This window comes from Lepisma saccharinum, chromosome 9 (genome assembly GCF_977018435.1).
Source record: "Lepisma saccharinum chromosome 9, izLepSacc3.1, whole genome shotgun sequence".
NCBI lineage: Eukaryota > Metazoa > Arthropoda > Insecta > Zygentoma > Lepismatidae > Lepisma > Lepisma saccharinum.
Window position 1 is genome coordinate 93,406,917 of NC_139237.1, and position 23,019 is coordinate 93,429,935.

Below are 23,019 nucleotides of genomic sequence, written 5' to 3' on the forward strand. Positions count from 1 at the left end.
ACATGAGCAGAGGTAGAAAAGAACCGGATGTTCAGAAAGGCTGATGTGGATGACTAACCTCAGCAAGAAAGAGAGAGAAAGATGTCGGGGTGCTATTTTTACAATATCTTTATAATATTGTGATATATTTTTCACTATTAAATATTCCATCATCGGGTCATTATGGGCTGCTCTTGTCACCGTGAGGAGAAAGCACAAATTAGCAATTAAATTCTACCACTTTCAACATCACAATACATTTTGTTTCAAAACTCTAAGTATTTTTCAATAGGGAGTCACTTTCCATCCACCATGTATAATGTTAGGTTCACATTCATTTTTCAGGAGGGGGGGGAAGCACGGCCCCCCTCCCGTAGGCGGGTATCTAAACATTGGCCACAGCACCTCTCTTTGGTTATTTTATCTATGAGCTAGACGCACCCTCTATTGCCCTATGTGGACAAAGTATCACCCAAAGCATAAGTTCAACCACAGTGAACTTTGTCATCCATTCGAATTGCTACCATGTAAAGGGGGGGGGGGGGAGGGCAACGTCCTACTGTGAGCCTTGCAGTCTTCCGCGGCTCGCTAATTTTCAACACAAGGTCTGTGGTCGTCAAAATGCTTTATTGGCTATAACGTCAACAACTGCATCTGTCCGGAGCAACAACAGATTTTCCGCAGCTGCTCAGTGGCTGTGCAATGGCGGAACTTCTCTTGCTGCTGTCTTCGATACCCCATGTAAAGGAGCACCGTGAAAATTAAAACATTTTCTTCAACGGGAAGAGGGAAGGAGATATAGAAACTTGTGCCGGTGCACACTGCTACCAGTATTATGATTTTATATTGACACCTTCTTATATGGTGAAGTAAATTTAAAATTGGGTCACTTAGATCTTGAAATACTCGCTTCCCTGCAAGGTGTTGCCTAACGGCGATAGGTGGATTCAAATAGCAAATTTTCAATGGCAAACAAAAAATGATCGATCAGACAATTCGATTTGCTTAGCACTAAAATGTAGTAGTAGATGTGCGTTTATGTTTTTTCTTGTGTAGAGGTTGTTATATGTTTGGGTGTATTGTGCAGTAGTTGTGCTGTGTAGTGTGTTTGAGTTTGTCTTGTGTAGTAGTTGTGGTGTCTAATGTGTTTGTGTTTATCTTATGTAGTAGTTGTGATGTGCTTGTATGTGGGTTTGTCTTGTGTAATAGCTGTGCTGTCTAGTGTGGTTGTGTTTATCTTGTGTAGTAGTTATGCTGTCTAATGTGTTTCTATTTGTCTTGTGTAGTATCGGTGGTGTGTATGTATGTGTCTTGTGTTGTAGTTGTGCTGTCTAGTATGTTTGTGTAGTAATTGTGCTGTCTAGTATGTTTGTTTTGGGTAGTAGTTGTGCTGCCTAATTTGTTTGTGTTTGTCTTGTGTAGTAGTTGTGGTGTGTTTGTGTTTATATTGTGTTATAGTTGTGTTGTGTTTGTGTGTGTCTTGTGTAGTAGTTGTGCTGTCTAATGTGTTTGTGTTTGTCTTCTGTAGTAGTTCCTCCATTCATATTGGGGGTTAGGCGTAGAGCTGACAACTCTGCACTGTAAAAACACATGTCAAGAAACAACAATATAAGGCCATGGATGTTCCCAAGGTAAAATATTCCGGAGGTAAAATAGTCCCCCGTTCGGATCTCCGGGTGGGGACTACTTTGGGAGGTCCCTGGACTAAGGATAAGATCTACGTTAGGAATAAGGATATTAAATTAGGCACCTGGAATGTTCTGAGCCTTTACCGGCCTGGGGCATTTCAGTGTACAGTTAATGAGATAGTTAAGTATAAATTAGATGTAGTAGCTGTCCAGGAAGTTAGGTGGCCAGGAGAAGGGAATTGTAAAACTAAAAATTATACTTTTTTCTATGGTGGTACTGAAAATCATAATTTTGGAACAGGCTTTTTCATAAATAATAGAATTATCTCAGCTCTTAAAACAGTAGAATTTATTAATGATAGGATATCATATGCAGTTTTACAGGGTAGGTGGTGTAAAATTATTTTAATAAACATACATGCACCAACGGAAGATAAAGATGATAATACTAAAGATGATTTTTATACAGAGTTAGAACAGGTCTTTGATAAATTTTCTCAGTATGATATGAAAATTCTGTTAGGTGATTGTAATGCACAGATTGGCAAAGAAGAGACATTTAAACCCACGATTGGTAAAGAAAGTCTTCATGAATTAAGTAATGATAATGGTATAAGATTGATTACTTTTGCAACCTCAAAGAATTTAATTGTGAAAAGTACCACTTTTAAACATAAAGATATCCATAAACATACCTGGTCTTCTCCAGATGGTAAAACTCATAATCAGATAGATCATATTCTCATTGATAAGAGAAGGCATACTAGTATAATTGACGTTCGTACACATAGAGGTGCTGACTGTGCCAGTGACCATTATTTAGTAATTGCTAAATTAAGAGAAAGACTCTCAGTGATAAATCATAAGCAACAAAATCTAAAAGTTCTAAAATTTGATACAGGAAAGTTTACTGATGAAAGAATTAAGAAAGATTACCAAATTAAACTGTCAAATAGATTTGATATTTTGCAGGATTTAAATGATGATGAAAATATAAATGAAACAGACGTAAATAAGAATTGGGAGCACATACGTAATGCAATAGAATCAGCAGCTAAAGAAAGTATAGGATACCATAAACCGAGAAAAAGTAAGCCATGGTTTGATAATGAATGTCATAATCTAATAGAAATAAGAAATCAGGCTAGACTTAGGTGGTTAAATAACTCTGATTATACAAATCTAAACAATTATAATAGAATAAAGCGAGAAGTTAACCGCACGTTTAGAAGTAAAAAAAGAGATTACTTGAAAAGCAAAATTAACGAAATTGAAACAAACAGCAAAAATAAAAATATCCGAGATTTATATAAAGGTGTAAATGAGTTTAGAAAGGGGTGGCAACCTAAAGTAAACTTGATAAAAGATAAAGACGGTGATTTTCTAGCTGACCCAAGCGATATTCTAAATAGATGGAAGAACTACTTTAATGACCTTTTAAATGTCCATGTAGGAGATAAATCAGAAGTAAATGAAGTGCACACAGCAGAACCTTTAGTTCCAGAACCTAACTTGACTGAAGTTAAAGATGCTATTAAAAGGCTAAAGAATAACAAAGCACCTGGCATTGATTTAATACCAGCTGAGTTAATTAAATATGGTGGAAATTCATTAATATGTCAAATTCATAAATTAATTTGTTTAATATGGAATAAAGAAGAAATCCCTCAACAGTGGAAAGAATCCATAATTGTTCCTGTGTTTAAAAAAGGTGATAAAATGAACTGCAATAATTACCGTGGAATTTCTCTACTCTCAACAACATATAAAATATTATCTAACATTCTTTTAACAAGACTAACCCCATATGCTAATGAAATTATAGGTGATTATCAATGTGGATTTAAACGCAACAGATCAACTACAGATCAAATTTTTCACATCAGACAGACACTTGAAAAAAAGTGGGAATATAATCAAAATGTCCATCAGCTATTCATTGATTTCAAAAAAGCATATGATTCGGTCAAAAGAGATAAATTATATAATATATTAGTAGAGTTTGGAATACCTAAGAAGCTTGTTAGTATGATAAAAATATGCACCAGTGAAACAGAAAGTAAAATTCGTGTGGGTATTAATATGTCTGACAAATTTACAATTCATGATGGGTTAAAACAAGGAGATGCATTATCTCCATTGCTCTTTAATTTTGCCTTAGAATATGCTGTTAGGAAGGTAAACGAAACTAAAGAAGGACTAAAATTAAATGGTGTGACTCAGTTGTTAGCATATGCAGATGATGTAGACTTACTGGGGGATGATGTGAATACAATTAAGAATAATGCTGAAATATTTTTCAAAACTGCTAAAGAGATAGGTTTGGAAGTTAACAAAGAGAAAACTAAATATATGCTTACAGGCCGAAAACAAGTGTTAGGTAACAATCAAAATTTAATTATTGATAACAACTCGTTTGAACCAGTTTCCAAATTCAAATACTTAGGAGTAATATTAACAAATGAAAATTATATTAAAGAGGAAATAAAAAGTAGGCTTAATTCAGGAAATGCATGTTACTTCTCTCTTCATAAACTTTTGTCTTCTCGTTTAATATCTAAGAAACTAAAAGTTAAAATATACAAAACAGTAATTTTGCCTGTAGTATTATATGGGTGTGAAACTTGGTCCCTTACATTGAAAGAGGAACATAAATTGAGAGTATTTGAAAATAGGATCCTTAGGAAAATATTTGGACCTAAAAGGGATGAGGAGACAGGTGAGTGGAGAAGGTTACATAATTTAGAACTACATAATTTGTATTCATGTCCAGACATTATTAGAATAATTAAATCAAGAAGACTTAGGTGGGCAGGCCATGTGGCACGAATGGGAGAGGAAAGAGGAGTTTACAGGATTCTTGTTGGGAAACCTGATGGTAAGAGACCTGTAGGAAGGCCAAGACGAAGATGGAGGGACAACGTCGAGATGGACCTAAGGGAAATCGGTAGGGATGGAAAAGAGTATATAGATCTTGCTCAAGATAGGGACAGATGGAAGGCCTGTGTTGCTGCAGCCATGAACCTTCGGGTTTAAGAAGGCTAGAGAGTTAGTTAGTTTAACTTCAACCAATGCCATAGAGTTAGGCAACACACATAGCAGGGAAGCGAGTATTTCAGGATCTAAGTGACCCATTTTCATTGCCGGTGACTGTACGTACGTGTTTGTATACAGTATTTATTTCCTTCAGAACTCGTATTTATCGTTATTTTCGGTGCCTTCGAGAAATCTCAAAAAAGCAAGAAAAGCACATGAAAGCATGGGCGTCGGCAGAAATTGTTGCAGGGGTTCTAGCAAATGATAAAAGTTGAATAGTAGAAAACTAATAAGTATTATTACCACGGTTATAAATGTTATTATACAATAATAAATATTATATACTAACAAAATAAATTTTATTTGAAATAATAATAATGACAATAATAATACCGGTAATAATAATAATAATAATAATAATAATTATTATTATTATTATATAAATGGGAAGACTCGATCCACCAAACGAGTGAATACCAGCACAACTATTTTGCAATATTTCTTTTGCATTTTGTACAGTTACTATCTGAAATGCATTTTGATATTAACTTTTGCACGTCTCGTTCAAGAAAAGGCTTTAAATGTTAGGGGGAATTTTCTTTCATAAAGTGTGTTGTGTGACCTCTCACCTACAACTGTAATTCTTAGAGTTTTGAAAGCTGTAGAACCATTTGTTCTTTGGACGAAATGATAGAATATAACCTTGCTCGTGTATTTTTCACTCAATGTTTTCCATCCAATGCATTTTTACTTTGATTATTCTCTTCGAATACTATCTAAATGAACTTTATTTCTGTTCTTAACAATAATAAGAGTAACAAACTTTCAACTATCCTGTATCCTCCCGACGCCCATGCATGAAAGTTAATATTTTAGAACAAAAGAGCACAAAGAGGATTGATCTAGTGGTTTGGCATGAGATGTAGCATTCGCATGTTAATTCAGTAAAAAAAAAACAACACTGTTCTGAAACGGGACACAACCAGGTCGCTGGGACATAAATACAAATTCAAGCAAATTTTCTTTGCTTCTGACCAGGACACAGTGGCGTAGCAGCCGCCCCCGTAACCCCCGCAATGCGGGGGGGGGGGGCGCTATGTTCTCTCTCTGTGATCCTGAAATTTTATATAATACCAGAAATTCAGCAGTTAGTGTCGCTTATTAAAAAAAATAGATTTACGAAACAGAAAGTTGGTTCCCAGTAACATATCATTAAGTTGCTCAACCGGTGGATGCCTTATTGTTACACAATACCTAAACAAACAAACTTGATAATTTATGACTTTTTTTGTTACCAGCAATATTACGTGATATTTGAAATTAACTTCCCACCAAATATTTTCAAGGGGGGGGGGGCGAATCCTCAGTATGAGATTGAAATAAGATATGAGATAAATTTCCCACATTGTTCACAGCTATTACGTTTTACTTCAAAGGAGCCCAAAAACTCAGGATATTGAGCCCAGGGGCGATTTTCCCCTTGCCCTTAGGCCCAGTAGCCCCAATTCCGCCACGCAGGGTATTCAGTGCTCTAAGTGCTCCAATCGGCGTTTCATTGAGTGACAAATTTTCAGTGAGTGAAGTCCAGTCGCTGCTTAATTATCTATCTCTCAAGACTTGAGCCCGTCTCTCTTTCTTCGCAGCAGACTGCAATTGACCCTTTGATATTAGGTCACCATCGACAATGTAGAGGTCCAGCTCAACCCCCGTAACTGAAATGTTAAGTTTGTTGAGTATATAACTTCAGTATTAGAAGCGTAATGTGAGCGGCTCTTACGTTGAATCTTGGTCTGACATACCCAGAGGATGGCTTTGTGGGCTGAAGGTGCGCCCACCTCTAAGTCCAAAAAAGGAGTGTTTACTATTCTTTAAACAATTTCCCCAAACAGTATTTTTAAATATATGTGTATTATATGTAACCTACATTAAAAAAAAAAGTTTCGAACAAAAAATACAAAGGATCACGAACAAAATAGTTGGCTGTGTGAAGCCTCCGCCCTCCTTAAAAAAAACCTGGCTGTGCTACCGCTTTGAAGTAACAGAAAATATTTCTAATTTCTTCACCCTGATTAAGTTTCGACAAACTACTAAACTGATATATAGCCTAAGTTGATGACAAGAAATGGGAAGGCAGAGTTACAGTTAATTCATTTTACAACTGGGGGGTGCTAACTATTGTGTGTCCGTTCCACTCTGGCATCATCTCGATGTTTCTTTTTTCCACTGAGGGGAGGCCCCAATATTTTGGGGGGGGGGGGCAGAGAACTGCGCTACGCCATTGCCAAGACATGATAACGCCTGAAATCCGCCAGAAACTTTTCTACAACGCAAATGCTTCAAGTGGAAAACTTAATAAATACCGGCTGTTTATTGTGCGTCCCTAAAGAGCGAAATCTAATAAGAATACGTTTTGCGAAACCTTGAGAAGAACAAGTCATTCAACACGCTGCGATTGTCGTTCCGCCTGCTCTCGCCTTGAGCCCAGCCTTGGCAGTGGGATATACCTCCTCCCCCCGTGTGCCACGCCGCTCCAAGTCCGCTTCTAAAGAACCTTGAGACGAGCTGACCCAGGCATATCAATCAATATTTTTAACCACTTTTGTCTCTTCAAGAATATATGTTCAGGATGCATAAAATGACGTTGGTGCTGGACAATATAACAAGGACTTGTTCTGTCCCTGCTGACGGATTTACAGTCGTAAATTGATGTTCATTGTAAGAAAACATGTGTAACATAAAAAGAAATAGGAATTTGAACAGTGCTGGATGAACTTTAAGTAGTTATATCGTATCAGTATTTCTTGCTACATTCACCAGCAGTTCTTGATACATATTCGACGATAAGGATATACGATATGATACTTTAATGCCTTCACAATGGGAGCATTTAGACTGTGTATTCGAATACATGAAAAAATATGAATTTTGTTAGCCAGGGATTCCCTGTTCCAACTTTTGAGTACTTGTAGTATAGCACAACTTCCATGCAGCAGCAGGAAAAGCACGTGAGATCTTGATTCTATGCAACATGAAATTATATTTTCCTTTAGCGAACGTTGCTGCTAAAATTCTTGCTTTGACTTACCGGCGCAGTTCGTGAAGTTGATTATCAATACACTTAGCAAATCACCAATAATGCTTTTTATATACAACAATATATATGGATTTATATTGTATATAATGCGGAGATCCATCTTACAATACAAGGCTCTGGCGACGAACAGAGTAGCCAGATATTAGACAGTGGTGCTGGAACTTGAAAAACAAACTAGACGAAGATTATACGTATTCGTTGCAATGCGTGTGACCTCATCAACGACTTGCGACATTTATTCTGTAGCAGCACAGAATAAATGCCCCTGTACGTACCAATCTGAAATTAAATCGAAAACGATATCATTAAGTGTTATACGTCTCTTGTGTCGATTTTTGTATTATCCCATGCTTCGCGTCCCCGTCACTAGGTGGCACCAAGTCGTGCAATGGTGCTGTAGATCACGTCAGTGGCGTATTTAAGAGAAGGACTATCGCGCTTCAGCCTTTTTTCTTCGCAACGCTCACGTCTCGAAAAATGAATTATATGCAGTTAGTACTTGAATGTAATATTAATTAATAAAATAAATATTAGTAATTCTAAGGTACACAATACACAAGATGTGTGTGTGTGTGTGTTTTCGAAAAAGGCAAACGATATTCAGAACACAATTATGAGCTACTATTTAAAAAGAAAGCGTTAATTTCAGTGAAGAAGTTCAAGTGTAAGATATGTTCCTAGCTAAAATATGTTTACTGGTTTCGTACCGATATGCTATTCTCGGACGTGAACGTGGAGCATTGCCGCTACATTTCACACCCAAATTCGCCTCGTTTATGACGTCATGCGGGCGACCCATATTAACCTGTCACGTGAGCAGAATATGAGTGGCCTTATTCGTATTAGCAACTCGTTTTGCAGCCTCCCACGCCGGAAAAAAGAAAACCCATTATTACGGAAGATGGAGAAGCAGGATAGCTGCCGATATGACGCAAATGGAGAAGGGATTTCCACCCAACAGTCAATCTCTAATGCAAAATGCACTAAAGGTGTGTGAAAGTGTGGTTCTCTGAGGACAAACGAAACGCTTTAACCATCCGGAACTGCTCTTATGGCATTAATTATGACATCACTATCTCTCCATCTAGTATCGGAGGGGTTTTCTTTCGTGACTTTTTTTTTAGTAGGGAACAAAACTAAAGATTCCATCCACCTGGGCAAACAAAATCCTAGCTATTGGTCCTTGGCAAACAGACATTTCAAGAAAATTTGATGAAAATATTTTTGCACCGAAGCCCTGTTAGCAGACAAGCAAGCAAACAGGGGCGAGAGCAGGAAGAGCAAAACCAATCTATTTGCGGAGGAGTCCCGGCGCGTCCCTTGCGTATCGCTTTACATGGCAAACACTTCCCCCTGGTCGGACGATAAAGCGGTCAACAAAAAATTAATTGCCGTTCCTTCGCGTGTCCAAAGGCAGGTCGCAAGGGTGTTTGACCTCGTGCTGGGAGGGAATCGATATTTAGAAGCACGACTGAGCTTTCTTAAGACTCAAATGAATTCAGTTCACAATTCCAGAACTGAAAAGAAGTACGTGCACCATAGCTTTAGACATAGAACTTCGGACAATTTGTTGATTTTTTTTGGCGTTTTAAGTCCACTTTATACAGTAAGGCTAATTGGGATTGGACCTACAATTTAAAGTGAGATCCGAACCACCAAGTGCCTCCACCAAGTATCAAACCCAGGACCCCTTGATTACAAGGCGACGACGCTACCACTTTGCCATCGGGGAGAGCCAGAACTTCGGACGAGAAATAGAATAAATGAGGAAAGAAAGTACCGAGTGACGAAGAGAGTTATCGACAAATGAGTGTTTCAGTCCCTGAAGATGTGACGCCAGACGCCGGAACCTTGGAATCTTTGCCGGAACGCACCTGGCTGAAACGCTCTGCGTCAACGTTTGTTCTGTTCATTAACAACGCTTTTCTGCCTTTTCGGTTAACCGCGACATTGAGGCAGGTAGTATCTGCAGGGAGGCATTAGCGAGGATTTCCCGGCCTAGATGAAGGACGCTGATTAGGGAAGCTACAAAGCACTGTTTGATATGAGTGTACGTACATACACCGATGATAAATATATAAAGCTTGGATCTCTCTAATTCATAGTACGCAAGTCAAGTAGTAACAAAGTTTATATAATGCATAAAGTGCATCTTTTAAGGACTAATCCTTAACTTTGCACAACTTACAAATCATAGAATTCTAAGACGGTGGTCTAAGCCAATCCCTACCGCCTGTACACAAACAACTTCCCATTATTTTTTCGACAGTAATTGAGGACTAAACGTAGTAAACGTTGTAAGTGCAAAAAGCGAAAGTGTTGGGAAATCGCATCGTTCAGCACATCAGCCCGTACGAACGTTCACACTAGTACCTTTTTACACGCCCTTTGAAGAGGGCTACCAGCTACTTTTCACGTTTACCACATTATCAAGCATGGCACATTTCACAGTATAACGTGAAAAACTGTGCTTGAATTCTTGTGGCACTTACAACGTTTACCAATTTTAGTCCTCAATTTTCCAAATAGCACACTGCGACAGAGATGAAGGTTGATTAGAGGAAATAGATAAAACACAACCACGAATCGTCCATGCACTGGACCGGTACTCTAACCCGGAACTTCGGAGGCGAGATGGTGAGACCAAGCGTTGGAGTTCTCGTCCCGAAGGCATACGCGTGTGTTGTCTTTTATGAAAACCCATTTCCAAGGGGAAAGGAGTCAGTCAGTCCTGTCAAAGCGACAAAACGAAAGGCACATAAAAACTAACGAGCATTTCGTTAAGAGGAAAAGCGAAACCAATTCACCGTATCGAATCCAAGTCGCCAGATTAAAATGACGTCAGGACAGAGAAGTCCCCCCGGCGTTCCTTTTTCATCTTTTGCTATTATTTCCGAATTACTCAACTGGGACGAGGGACGGGCGACGTCTCTTCCAGCGAAGAGAAATCCTGGAGATGACAAAAGGCTGTTAGTCAGTTGCGCAACGCATTCATTGAGCAAAACAAAACATTGTGCGTTACACTTCCCAACCGAGAAAGACAGGACAGGTAAGATCAGCTCCCTCCTTCATTGTTTAACGAGAGGAATCGGGGGCAGGCGGACCTAAACAATTATGGGAATTGGAATGGAACGCAATGCTTATCTTAATGCTATTGCATGTCTGCTGTTTTCCAATTCTACGACTTGTAATTCCAGTTTTTTTAAAGTTATTTTTGTTTATTCGTTAAAAGCGACGATAAGAATGGATGATGGGAGCAAAGAAGCATCCACGCCTTAGCCGACGGGACTGGAGTGGGAGCCGAACTATGCTTCCACGATTATAAGGCGACGACCTTACGACTACGCCATCGGGGAGGCCCGTCGTGCTGTGATGGCCAGTGTCAAGTACTGGGTCTCGGTGGTTTATCTAGAATTTTTCCTCGGGTGGAGTGGGGGTGTAAGGGCGAATTTAGCACCAAAATGACAGTAAATTGTGAAAACATTTAAGGGGATGTTGGGGCGTGTGGATAAGTCACTGCTGAGTGTAATGGCTGCATACACTGTCGTTCTCTCTCGTAGATGGAAGTTGTTCGAACGCCCGGAAGATCCCAGACTTCCACTTTTAGAATTACCTATCTAAGAGGGAAGGGCTTCGCATGTCTGTTTGAACTAGGAAACCAGAAAAATCCGTAAACAACTAAATTACAGTGCACTTTTAAAAAAATTGCATGTAAAGTGCCGTAGGTTCGATAACTAATGAGGGGTGTTTGTTTTGAAAGTGACCCAAAAAATTGAGAAACTGCTACATCACCAGCCTCTCTCTGTAAATTGCTTATGTTAATTATCTGTGGGAATTCTAGACATAAGCAGATAACCTTCGAGTAGCGCCCACCTAGCTCATCAAGTTTCATTACTGTAGTAACAGAAGATCGAACATTATAAATAAATCACCTATCAGGAGAATGTGTGAACTGTACAACAGATGTTCCGAAAGGGAACCAAAATTAGACATATTTCACATGCCTATTGGGACATTCAAAAATGTTATTCAAGGAATGGAAGAATAAATGTCAACAATGTAAACATAAACGCAATATTTGTAAATATATATTTCTTTCGTAGTTTATACTCAATTACATATATGTACGTACTTTCTAGTGTGTCAATTACTTACAGGTAATTTATTACACACATAATTAATATATTTCTTTAATGTAAATAACTTCTATCCTTGATTTATCCTTGTTTATTTTATTTCCATATTTTATGTAATTTATAATATATTATATCTGTATCTTATATATATTGTACATGGTGGTAAAGATCTGATATACTGAGTGTAAAGATAAATAAGAAATGTAGAACACTGTAATTGGGCATTCGCCTGTTGTGTTTAGTAATAAATAAATAAATAAATAAATTTCTGGCTACACTGGTTCCCTCAGCTGGCACGGCGAAGGTTATTGAGTCACGCACGGGGGGAGCTTTTGTGCGGCAGTTTGGTGACCTCGCTTGCACTCCATTGGGAACGCTGTCACTTTCCCTTCGGGCAGGAAGCTCACGTTGAAGCGCGCTTCCCGAACTAAACTCTACGAACCTCCGATCGAACTCCACGCGAGGTGGGCGAGTGAGTCGAGAGGTGGAAGGAGACTCGTTCCCTTGCCCCAAGCCCTTTCGGACAATTCGTTCTCTTCTTTCGTTCCACACGCCCTCGTGTTGGTCTCTCCTAATCTCTTCTCCCTGTCTCTCTTTGCATGCATCTTCACCCTGTTTGGCCACAATTCTTTTTACACTCACCGCCTACATTTTAATTTCATTTCAACCACGTTTCCTATTACATTTTCATTCCCTGCTACTACAAACCCAGCATCTCGTGTTTCATCTGCTCCTTATTAGTACTCTGCTCAATCAATACAACACACCAATTTGCAAGACTTTCTCCTGCACAGTAAATTGATTGATTTGGTGTTTTAAGGCCACTTTATGCAGAGTAAGGCTGATTGGCACTGTACCTTCAGTTTAAAGTGGGATCCGAACCACTATGTGCTTCCACAGGTTATCGGACCCCTTGATTATAAGGCGACGACAATACCACTGCGCCGTCGGGGAGGCCCTCCTGTACGGTAAAGGACTCGATCCGAAACATTTCAACTAACAATCCCTCGGTCTTATTGCACCAAATTATAAAAAACTAAGTACATTTCTACCTGGAACATCTGTTTTAAAAAATACTTAGATTCATTGATTGATTTGGTTTATTTTACATCGCTCTTCTACCACTTTTGGCTAATCGCGAAGATGGGGATAATGATGATATGATGAAATAGATAAAGGAACACTCAAAGGACACCTAGGCCCCGGACGGAATTCGAACCAGGGACCTCTGGCGTCATACCATGCTGTGCTAACCACTCCGCAACGGCAAATAGAGAAAGGAGTGTGAAGCTTGAACTACATGCATGCAGCGAAGCGGAGGCGTCGAGAACAGATGGAAAGCAACGGCACCATATTCGTCATTCTTGCGAAATCTACGTTTTGTTTTGTTTACATGATTCAGATGATTCAAAATGGCAGCACTGTAACATTCCCAACAAACTGAAAATATAAAGGTATGAAATTTTGGATAGTTGTCTACGTTTCACCAAGTTTTAGAAAATAGAAACAATGAAGGACTAAGATGGAATACGCCAAACTAATAGGAAGTGGACGAATAGGAAAAATACATGCCTATACTAGATATGTTAGGCGCTGGACTAAATCGTTATTGTTAAGTTCTTTGATCCATTTGGATCGTTGAAGCAGGTTGAAGCAAAGAGGACTACTTGCTTCCGCAGAGGCAAAGCCCATCGTCAACCCTGCTTTCGAATTGAAACGAAGCAAGTTGGGCACACGCTCAAATAAGGTTGGAGGATTAGGTACATGCGTTTGGAAGTTGGAGTCAAAGGCAAAATCCACCACCCAAAGAACACTTCGCCACACGGAGTCCTGGGGCCAGGAAGAGGAGAGCCTGGCGCTTGTTTTTCTCGAATGGCCTTCTAGGAGTTGTGGAACTTGCTGTTCAACAATGGATAATTAATTACCTGCCAATTGGCAAAGGTTGTAGAAATACAAAGCGTATTTTTCACATACAGATTAAAGAAAGGCTCTTGCAGAGAAATTGCTGTTGTCCGTCAAGGTCAAATTACTTGCGAGGTTTACTTAATTTGTTTCAAAGCTCCAACTGCTGTGGTAAACCTGGGCCGCATTATGACGTTTGCAAAACAATGAACAGTGTTGCCAGCATTCAATATCGCAGTAGTTTCACATAGCGATAAATTACACTCTCACGAATATATTAATACGTTATCTGTGACGATAGAGTAACGAAAGGATGATTGCCGCTATTGTTCAAGCCATAGTATTTTTTTGCTCTATGAGGACGGCGCATTCAATACAAAATGGTGCCTAAAGGTAATGTTTTTAAGTCCTAGTTTAGATTAAGAAAGCAGACTAAAAATCTGGAAATCTACATTGTGTGGCTGATGTTTTGTGTTAAAAGTATAAGATAAAAACAGTGGCTGCGATTAGGGGAGGGCGCTTGCCCCCACACTTCTTGCCACATTTGCCCTCCACTCTATGCTAAACCTTATGTACAGTCATGGAAAAAAGTTCTTCCCCATAAGGCTTTAATAGGAGCAAGTAATGCAGGAGGGTAGGCAACACATATTGCACCCTTCGATGATCGGGTGATTTTGCCTGTCTTAACACCGAGAAATGTGTTCCACGCGAAGGTCAACATGACAGGAAAGCAAAGAGGGTCACGTGACTATTGGTTACGTGGAGTGTTGTGCTTCTCCACGTCCCCAGTTCTTGATCCACATTGCAGAAAAAGTAGAGCTGCATGCAATATATGAAAAGAGGTTGTTTTCAACTACACGCTTAATTATGATTTTCCCAATTGTAAATCTATCAGACGTGTCTCCCGATTTAGTCGGGACAGTCTTTTACTTTGAATTCCTGTTTGTCATAGGCGTAACTTGACGGGAGCAGAAAGGGCATTTGTAACCCCCCCCCAAAAAAATCAGGTTTCTTAAAGCTGCTAAAACAGGAATTAAATACTATGATTTGACGCGTCCAAAAAAGTATTATATTGAAATATTTTTCCCAAATACGTAGATAGCAATTTAATACTTTGAAAGTGTCTCAGATTTGTTTATTGTCACAACTTAGTGTGGCACAGGTCTACTACAAAAGTGGAATTTCGTAACAGAAATATGAACCCACTCCTTTTATTTCGTAGCCGATTTCATCTTGAAACTGAAATTAAGAATATTAGTTAACAATGTCATTGGTAAACAATAAAAAAATGTGTTAGACCCAATTCTTTAATACCTTATCATAATCTTTATCGCAAGTTTAAATTTTGTTGTAAGTCCACTTTATGCAAAAAAAAAAAAAAAAAAAAGGTAAAGTTCTCACCTGTGCTTGGCGCTACGCCATGAAGGCGTATAGGGGGTGTGGGGGTAACGCCCCACACTTTCTTGATTCGTTCGTGAGTGGGGGTTATGTGATCAGCATCACGCCCCTGACCGCCTTTACCCCCAGGGTTTCCCCCAGGTACCCATGTCATTCGACGCTGGGTGGGCGCTGGGGCCGCTTCCAACGTTAGAAAAGTTCCCGGGCTTGAACCGGCCGGGAATCGAACCCGGGGCCTATAGCATGGTAGTCAGACGCGTTACCGACTGAGTCACCGGCACAGATAGACTAATCTGAAGTGCATACAGTTTAAAGTGGGATCCGAACCACTATGTGCGATCACCTGGTATCGTACCCCAGACCCCTTGATTACAAGGCCTTACCACTACGCCATCAGTGAGGCGCACACAATCTTTGTATTTCGACCTTTTTAAACCTATATGTATCATATAAGAGGTTGTTTAACGTTGCTATGCCTCTATGGATTATATTTAGCCAGTATTCGAGCACATAGCGTCAGGTTTCATAGAATATAAGCTTCTCTTCCATGTTTATGGTTTCCTGTCTGCAGTAGAAAAACTGGCAGGTTCCCATAGCTTTTCTTTCAATAGTCTTCCAATGGTTGCATATCATATCACTCAAATTTGATTCATTCGTTTCGAACACAATCCCCGATGGCGCAGTGGGATCGTGGGCGCCTTGTAATTAAGGGATCCCGGGTTCGATACTCGGTGGAGGAACATAGTGGTTCGGATCCCCCTTTAAACTATAGGTCCATTCACGATTAGCCTAACAGGACATAAAGTGGACTTAAGACACCAATCAACCAACCAACACAATCCCGTTATTGTCCAGATTATCGAATCCAGAACGTTCGTCGCGAATAACATAACCAGGAAGACAACGTGAAATAACCGAACAGAAACAGAACCTAAATCCTACATCGGATAGATTGGATTAAGTCGACGATACAGCACGGGTTCTGAAATGAAAAAGAATACGAAAGTTGAAGGACCAACATACGTCAGATAGCTGTGTTCCTCCTTATTTCGTACGCCATTGATAACTGGAACACGTGACCTCGTCTTTGGTAGAGCAGAAGCCTGCTTCTTGCCACCACCCTTTAGTTCAGTGACCTTCGCCCGTAGTCAGCAAGAGTGAATGACTCACCATATACTTGTTGTCTGTGAGGCTACACAAGAATAGATATTTCGTTAGTGGCTGTAAGTATTGTTTCATCTGCAGTTATATCAGGTAACATTTCAATAGTTTCCTTCCTAATGGTTACGTTAGTGATAAACATGTAAATTAGTTCTCGAGAGTGAACGTTTTATCTATTTGAACGGGGGATTTTTATACAACCTGCATGTATTATTTTTTCCTGAAACAAGAAGAAATTCGAAGACGCAAAAAGAGTTGTATAAGATTAGTTAACAAAAGGAGAAAAGAAGAAGAAAACGAAAATGTAAATGCTGAAATAAATTATGGTAGAGATCGAGTGAATAACATTTTGTCATGGGGCCTCCTCGATGGCGTAGTGATAACGTCGTAGCCTTGTAATCAGTGGATCCCGGGTTTGATACACGGTGGATGCACATATAATGGTTAGTATCCCACTTTAAACTGAAGGTCGAGTCTAGATTAGCATATCTGTGCACCAAACCAAAACTAAGAAAGAAATTGTCACAGTGTAAGAAAATTTCATGTTCAACCAGATACGAAACAAAAGGGAATAATATATTGCAGGTTGGAGTTCACATCTGTAGCATCTAACCAGCACAATTATGAATCGCAACATATCGTATCAGATCCATTTTTATTATACATGTATGATAATATAAGAGAAGTAGAGGAAAGAGAAAACCAAGCGAAACACGGACGCCTTCTCCAGAATTTCAAATCTCGTTACATAAGGTTCTGGGTTGGAGTCCCGAACAGGCATGACTTTCTTGTTCTTGCCCTTTTATCTGCTTCATTTCATCATAATTCATCGTTATGGTTTACCTGCAGGGGAAGAATAATGACAATAATTGCCAATACAAAGCCAATGACAAACAGAACAACTCGATTACGGAGGTGCCAAGAAGAAACGAGACTTGACAGTTTCTCCGTCTCTCGGTTTGTCGAATTGAAAATTGCTCTCCCGTTCTCGGTCTCGATTAGTTAAATATAGAAATCGAAAATGTATGTGAATGAATATACATGTATTTTATATATTCCGGTTTTGTAGGAGATTTCGTGAGAGATGAAATAAGTACTCTTCCATCGTATTTATTTTTATAATTTTTATTCCCTGTTCGATGATCGCGACGATAAGGACGAGTGACCATTACATGAAATTGATGACGAAATAGTCAAACACCCCCGACAAGGACGGTACTCAAACCCGGGAACTTTGGCGACGATATCGAATGTCAATCACTTAATGAGCTTGACCACCGAGCCTGCTTAATGTTGTTTCTGTCAGGTAATTCGTAATAATATCCCACATTCACTATCATTTGCTTCATAATTTATCTTATTGTTGTGATTAACCTGAATTCAAAGAATTAGTTGAAAGGCAAAAATGCAAGATTGAATGTCTCTGATGTTACTTCGTGCCGAATAATATGACGTGGTATTATGATATGAATTTATTAATCATATAATATGCCTATTCATTCCATTGATTGATCCCAATTGAGCACACAATGTCCACTCAATGGAGGAGTGGTTAGCACAGCGCGCTACGATGCCATGGGTCCCTGGTTAGAATCTCGACTTGGGCGTGGGTGTCCTTGGTAAGTGTCCCTTCATCAATTTCATCATAGCATCACTCATCTTCATCGTCGCTATTTGCCAAAAGTGAAAGAATAGCAAATCTAAATAACAAACATCCAATCAAATCGAACATCTCTACCGATTTAATTCTATACGGTACCGAATTCCCACTTTATTACTGCATCTTAAGTCATTTTACAGCATCTCAATTGTTTTCCGATTCGAAAACATTTGGAATGTTGTTTTGTGCAGTTGATTGTGCATTGTTTCGTTCTTTGGATTGTTTAATTAACGTCGCATTAATTAGTTTTAGACCAATCGTGACGGGGGAAGCAAGAGCACAAAGAAAGCGAAAAAGACAAGGAAGAGACCACGGCTTTCTTTAAAGATAGCATCCCGTGAATACAACTCAAGTGACTGCAGAATATTATGAATAAAATTTATTTCGCTTTTTCCTTTTATTTCTGTTTCAGTTATTTTTCTTCGCTTTTCTTCTACCACTCGCGTTACTCCTGTCGGTGAGGAAGAATTATAAACTCGTGAAATGGACGATGGTACAAAAAATATATGCCTCTCCCACGGTTCGAAACTGTCAGTACAAAATATTGTCTTATTTTTAAAATTTACGGTCAAATATGGTTTGTCACGCAGCAATTTTCGCTTATCTCTTTCACAAGGGGTTCCATTGCCTCTCTGATGTCGTAGTGGTAACGTCTTCGCCATGTAATGAAAGGCTTCCGAATTCAATACCAAATATAGAGGCATTTGGTTCGGATCCCATTTTAATCTGTAGGTCCAGTGCATGAACTGGACTTAAACAATTAACGTGTGGCATGTGGTCTGCGATGAGAACCATCATTTCAGCGAACCTTCTTGACAATGACTCTAATATCACTTGAAAGAATAGTATTTCCTTACGAGTAGCTCTTGTCAAGAAACCAGTTCCTGAAATTTTCTTCTGGAGGCATCGTAGCACCCAGCTGTTGGTTGTGGCTGGGGCACGAGTCTTGTGACTCATGCTATCAAACCTCAATCCTTCCCGAGAACTCAGAATCACCAGGCAAACTTAAGCGAATATTTTGTTATTTGGGTTGCATAAACAACAGGCTTTAAGACGTTACGAAATTCTACGTCCCGTGGCCCAGGTATTTTTTTCTAAGACTGTACAGGGTCAACGAAGTTAGTGATAAGATGTGTTTTATACAGCGTATATTGATACCTTTGTATTGTTGAATTGTATCTTCTGCAAATATGCTGTATAAAGAAACAAACTGCTGGAGTACTAATCGAGGCGAGTGTACCAAGGGAAAGTAAACTGTCCTTGCTTCCCTCCAGTTTTGGCACCTTGCCCCCTCCACCCAATTATGGAACCCAATCGCCGCCACTGGATAAAAGTGTAAGATAAAAGAACAAACTCGATCTCACTTCCCTTAGACAGAGCCGGATTAAGGTGGGTGCTATTGATGCTGCAGCATTAGGCCCATTCCTGAAATAGGCCCACATGAAAACAGACGAGAATTTTCCGAAAGCTGAACATTTTTCTTTTGCTATATTAACCTGCAAATAAATCTTAGAATGAAATTTGGAGCCCCACTTTCGGACGCCTAGACACAGCATTACTTATTATACAGTTACTATTATTCTTTGCGCTGTGACGTAACTGTAACGTCGTTGTGTTTACAGGCCCAATTTCGTCTTAATCCGGTCCTGCGGAGCCCCCCCCCCCCGATGGCGTAGTGGTAATGTCGTTGCCTTGTAATCAAGGGATCCCGGGTTCGATATCCGGTGGAAGCACATTGTGGTTTGGATCCTACTTTAAATTGTAGGTCCAGTACTGATTAGGCTTTCCGTGCATAAAGTGGACTTAAAAACAAACTCAAAAAAAGAACCCGCGTCCTTTGGTTTAGGATTCCAAACCAGACAAAAATCACGTGCCCCTGACACCGTTAGCGATTCTTGTTCCAGAGCATCGAGGGAGTCTCCTCTTGTTCGGTATCTTTTGAAGTTTCCGGAGGGCGAGAAGAACTGACGCAAGGATCTGCGCGTGACATAATCGCGAGAGGGTGGGTCCCTCTAGGGAGGCAGAGGAAGTGAAAACGGGCGAAATGGAGCGAAACTGATGGATGCCGGGCATTACTCGAACTTGCTATATGGTGCATAGTTGCCATCTCGGGGACTTTTCACTAGACCTGAAGAAATTGCGAAATCCAAACGAAACGATGGAACTATAAACATTTTAAGGGGAACAGACAGTAAAAATACAGGAAATGGGCACTTGTAGGATGCAAAGAAAGGAAAATATGCGCCTAGTAAAGAAAATACATTCTAAGAAGAACTTGGTCACCGACAGTCATTTCATTCATGTTCTGATCTTTTAAAAATGTGCATTATCAGCATGGAATAAAGAAACCGGAAATTTCATGTGAATACGTATATCTATCTACCTATCTATATATATAAATAAAAGATAAAAAATATATACATTGAAAATCGGAACTACTAACAGAGATACTTGAACATAAGCATCAAAGCTGAGGAATTAAATATACAACTACGGTGAAATGCTTGCCATAGAAATTATCCTTCGACAAAATTATATACTTTACGTAAATCTCCATAATATTGAAGACTTGAACATCTTGTAAGTTACAAAAGTGATGGACATTATTCAAATTGAGTAGAAGAGATGTTTCTTTACATATATTACAAATTTAAATATTGAAGTAAAGGGAAAATCCACTACATGGAAATAGCATAGAACCGCGAATCTGCGTCCTGTTACCCAAATCCCGGATCCAACACCCGAACCTGGAATACGATATCCCATCCATCCGTACTTTGAACCCATCGAATAGGTTTCTGTCATCTTAATCGTTAGCCTGACTTGCTCGTATGTTAGTCTGCATTCGTGGCTTCTGTGGGCGTACGCTCGTGTCCTGATTAAGGGGATTTCTAACGATGATTTTTGCGACTTATTCTTTTAACGTGTTTGCAACACTGCCCGAGTTGCCTGCTGCACGCAAATGTCTGAAAGACTCTGAAGCAATCCATTACCTACTTTGCTTTTACTTATTCGTTATTCGTCTCGGTGTGCTAGATAGGAAAGGAAACACGGTCAGTTGTTTTATTTATTTATACAACGCGAGCACACTGTTTAAAAACCTTAATGCAGTTTACACAACAAGATTAATTAACTTCAATTTCTTTAAACACGGAACTGTCACAGAAGTGCGTATACTCATATTAGAAAAGGTCACGATTGTAATGCATTATAAAGCGATAATAAATGTTGAAGAAAATTTATATTTTGAATATCTTAATTGCTACGTGCTACACCGTTATGTAGTTATGATATGCATTATGTTTATTGTGGAGGTTTGTATGTGATATTAGACAGGAACTTTTAGCACTGGAATGCTTAACGGAATGGTTATCGCACTCGGTCCCAGGTTCAAACCCTCTTGGGAGTAGTGTTGCCCACGGGACGAGACGGGACAGGCTTTTAAAAATTCGAGACGAGACGAGATTGATCATGTGTCCCGAGAACAAACTAATATTTTCGAGACGAGACAGCATTTCACAGCATTTCCACGAGACGAGACAGACCGAAGTCTCGTCTCGTGGGCAACACTACTTGGGAGCTTGAAAATTAGCATCGCAAGGACAATATCTTAAGGCAATAGCAGCTGTCGTCGGTCCCTAAAGCCAGGAAAAGGGCGGCTGCAGGGCTGGATGCAGTGACCCAATTAGCCTTCTGGCACTCAAAATCTGCCTCGCTACGGAGAATGAGAGGGGGTCTCTGCCTCTTACACGGCAACATTGGCAATAATATCTTGAGCCGTAGCAGAAAAATTAAATCAACGTTTGATGTTATAGTATCTAGACTACCTTGTATATCTTTTATTGATATAAAAGTCTTCCTGTGCGCGCGTGCACACAATATTTGGGAGGATTTGATTTGATTTGATTTAGTTTATTTTACTTCGCGTTTTGTGCCTCTTGGCTAATTTGCGAAGATGGGTATGAGTGATGAAATGATGAAATTGATGAATGGACATTCACAAACAACCAAGCCCGACCGGGATTCGAACCCGGGACCCTTGGCGTCGCAGCGCGATGTGCTAACCACTCGGCCACAGGGTCGGGCAATATTTGGGAGGATTTACCCGTTGGCGTAGTGGTAACGTGGTCGCATTGGAATCAAAAGATCCCGGGTTCGATATCCGTGGGAAAACATAGTGCTTTGCATCTGCACTTTAAACTGTAGTCCAGTCTCGATTACCTTATCTGTGCATGAAGTGGTCTTACAAAACAATTTTTGCGAATATGAAATTTAATTTGCTAAAAATAAAGTACGTATTTGCTTTGAATAATAATAATTAATGTATGCGCATAGTTTCACTATAGCTTGTTATTATCATCGGCTCATTTCTAGCATTTAGCAACAGCTATCTGAATCATGCAAACGCAGCCAAGGCGATGCTGGCAATGAAAGGAAAAGCTCCCCACCCCCCTTTCCACACCTTTTCACGATGAGCGATTGCGTCATGCTGACTCAGATATCCGATTGAATGAGTGACGTCAGGCAAGTCACGAAAAGTATTTTTCTATGCGTTACGAACCTCGCAACCGTGGCTTCTTTAGAGGTATTAAGCCCCTTAATACATTTTAGAGAAGGTTCTAAACTTTAGATTTTTTCGAGACGAGACTCTGCCGTATCGCGGGTCTCTAGTCGGAGGGTGCCAGGAAAAAAGCTCGGGAGGGACATTTACAGAGTTATATTTTTCACGGGGCATATATATATATATGTGTGTGTAAGTGGTATTTTTAAAGAATACTTTGGGGAAATTGCAGCACACCTTCCACTTCCAAGGGCAAACAATTTACCACCTTGGTGATGATCATGAAACCCAATGTGGTAGTTTGAAAATTTTCCAGTGAGAGCAGTGTTCATAGTGAAGGAGGGGACGCATACCCGCATCTATACCCTGTCCCAGGTAACTGTAGAGCAGGGCCGCGCATATCGGCAGAGGAGGAGGAGGGAAATCGAGTGGTGAAAGCGCAGCGTTGCCAAACGTACGGTCCT

General features: G+C 39.7%; 2 protein-coding genes across 2 annotated transcripts in view; one reads left to right on the plus strand and one right to left on the minus strand.

Annotated features, from left to right (window-relative positions):
* LOC145992267 (bicaudal D-related protein homolog) overlaps positions 1-23,019 on the plus strand; it is a 181,205-nt gene that overhangs the window by 114,556 nt on the left and 43,630 nt on the right. The gene's annotated exons all lie outside the window — the stretch shown is intronic.
* The window catches only part of LOC145992268 (sn-1-specific diacylglycerol lipase ABHD11), a 117,828-nt gene that overhangs the window by 9,942 nt on the left and 84,867 nt on the right, over positions 1-23,019 (minus strand). The window lies entirely within an intron of this gene.